The 2849-nt window shown below is 32.2% G+C and overlaps 1 protein-coding gene across 1 annotated transcript in view; it reads left to right on the top strand.

Moving 5' to 3' along the window:
• The first annotated feature begins 1005 nt into the window (after nucleotides 1-1005).
• The window catches only part of LOC101242474 (caspase-13-like), a 4992-nt gene continuing 3148 nt past the window's right edge, over nucleotides 1006-2849 (top strand). The window contains exon 1 of the mRNA XM_026839592.1: nucleotides 1006-1195. The gene's annotated coding sequence lies outside the window, so the exon portion shown is untranslated. The remainder of the gene's footprint in view (nucleotides 1196-2849) is intronic.

Raw genomic sequence — 2849 nt, 5'->3', positions numbered from 1 at the left:
AAATATGTGTAATTTTTAGTTTCAGAATTCACAGAATAGGTGTGGAGTTTTAGTTTGAAATATGTGAAGTTTAGAATGTAGTATGTTAGTATTTGTTATGTTTAATATTATGATAACGCGATTAATAATTGGTATTTATTTGGTAGAAACACCACGAGGTTGCGCGCAAATTAGATTTTTTAGCAAAAAACAATAAATAACAAGAGAGCAGAGCTCTAATAAGTGAGCACGTTGCATTTGAAAATAATTGCAAGCTGTTTATTGCCTTACTTACATGTATTAACAGGTACACAGACTTTTATCCTTAAAAATTCTGAATCAATGGCGTGATACCACTCGTTTATTCGCCCAACGTGCTGCGTTGTGTGTGTGCGCGTGTGTTGCCAAAGTTCCTAGCAACTGTAGTCCATGGTTGAACGCTTGGTTACCCCTATTTGGTTCCCAACCAATAGTTCCTTATCAAACGTGGCAGAAGCAGAACCGTAATACTTGATCACGGGCGCATAACAGACTATGTGGAGTTTTTCAAGTTCAAAATATGTGTTAAGTTTTAGTTTCAGAAATTACAGAATAGGTGTGGAGTTTTAGTTTGAAAAATGTGAAGTTTAGAATGTAGTATGTGAGTATTTGTTATGTTTAATATTATGATAAAACGATTAATAATTGGTATTTATTTGGTAGAAACACCACGAGGTTGCACGCAAATTACATTTTTTGAGCAGAAACCACTACATAACAAGAGAGCAGACCTCTAATAAGTGAGCACGTTGCATTTGAAAATAATTCCAAGCTGTTTATTTACTTACTTACATATATTAACAGGTACACAGACTTTCAACCTTAAAAAATATGGAAGAAAATTTTAAGCGGCTTAAGCGATACTTTTCCTCAAACCCACGGCCTTGTCCACATTTTTCAGTTAATGTTTTTTTCCTTAATGGTCAAAGCTCCTCAGCTTAGGTTTCATGCATTAAGTGTCATTCGATCTTTTTGTTTTGTATATTTTCCAACCATTAGTGAAAACTTATATTAAAAAGGGTCTTTGTTGTTTGTCAGTCATCTGTAGCTTTGGTATTTGAAATCATTCAGGCTTTTGTTTTGTAAGATCGATAGCGTTTGCAGTATCTTATTTTAAATTTGAACTGGATAACATTAAACTGTGTTTTCATCTTTCTTGTGAAAATGGCTGAACCAATTGGTAAGTTTTGTTGTTTTGATTTGCATATTATACTTTGTGATGTCACTTTTAATATGGCAAAGTAAAGGTTTGTAGGCATTAATTTAAGCATAAATGTTAAGCATAAGTCTTCTCCATAAAATCTGTACATTGGAATCTTGGTGTAAATTACATTTGTATTCTTAATAATACAACATTTTAAAAGATTCAATGCATGTAAAACACATTCAATAAATCTATAAACTTTGTTGTGAACATTAGTTAAGATACAACAAATTTAGAAATGAGTTTTTTGAAACCGGTATTTTGTAAACAAATACACTGTGTCATGCACCACCATGTGAAAGTTTATGTAACCAATTTCAAGGTTATCAGAAAAATATTAAAAATATTTGAGTAGTGAATTAAAAATATGTTATTCTGGTGTGCAGTATACATACACATATGTTATTTTTCAACCAATATAGATTCTCGCCACTCGAGAATAAATAGATTACGTCCATTATTAATTCAAAATCATGGGAATGTTAAGATGTTAGGCTATAACATGATAGGCCTAGATTATAAAAGCAAAAAGAATCTTAATACGGTTTGCATGTGATAGTTTTCTTCATATACAAAACTAAAATGTCATTATTTATAGAAATTCGCAAAAATAAGGAAAACGGGGGGTTTGAAAAAGCCCACCATGTTGCAATGAAAGATTTGGCTTCTACGTCACAAGATCAAGTGGTAGTAGGTAGGAAAGTGCAATCTATTCTATGTGCGTTAGGTCCTTGTTTAAACCCTAATTTGAGCCAGGTTGACTACAACCCATATTTCCCATGTATATACATCTAATTTTTTTAACAAAAATATCACCTTGCTTTGATACTTAAGAACAGTAACTGCCTTTAGCATGCTCCTTGTCGGGCCCTGATAATACTTTCGAATAATAATGTAACATTTTTTATGTTTATCCTCAAATGTTGACCAAGAAAGAACACAACGACTCGTCTTGCCCCTTGTGTTATCTTACCCCACCCTATACATGAAACAGCACCAGCACCCATGTTGCCTACCAAAACTCCTTTTCCCACACTAGCCACTTTAGTAATTTAAAAATTCGTTACTCTTTGTTAGGGTTTTCCATAATCAAAGAAGCGAAAAATAATTAAAGAGAAGCTGCCCTGTCTCATCATCTTTTAGTTGCTTTACTTTCTTCATTTTTTATATTTTTTGCCTTGGCATGTAATACTATAGCACTTGCATAGTTCTTTAGGTAGGTGTTATGCACCAAGAGTTATGTACGTATTGTCAGTTAAAATTGTTGCATCGATTTTATTTTTCTAATTTACTTTTATAGCTTTAGTTCCAAAGGACACAATTGCAATTTGTAAAACTAGTTGTCGAAAATATTTAAATGCTTCAAGTGCGTATTTTTAATTTACAGATGCGACAGGGATAAATATACACCATACACCAGAGAGAAGTAACTTTAATAGTATCATTAAGTTTATTAACTATATATTAATTATTGATAAACTTCCTCATGTCTCTCTTTTCCTTCTTATTTTATTTATTTGTTTGTGTTTGTTTTAAATCCTGGCTTGTGTGCCAAAATAGGTGTGGAGTCAATTTTCACATGACGATTTTACTAAGCATTTTGTCAAAAAACATCACCATTGCAGTA

Source organism: Ciona intestinalis, unplaced genomic scaffold (genome assembly GCF_000224145.3).
Source record: "Ciona intestinalis unplaced genomic scaffold, KH HT000445.1, whole genome shotgun sequence".
Classification (NCBI taxonomy): Eukaryota; Metazoa; Chordata; class Ascidiacea; order Phlebobranchia; family Cionidae; genus Ciona; species Ciona intestinalis.
This window is presented reverse-complemented; position numbering and strand designations above follow the sequence as displayed.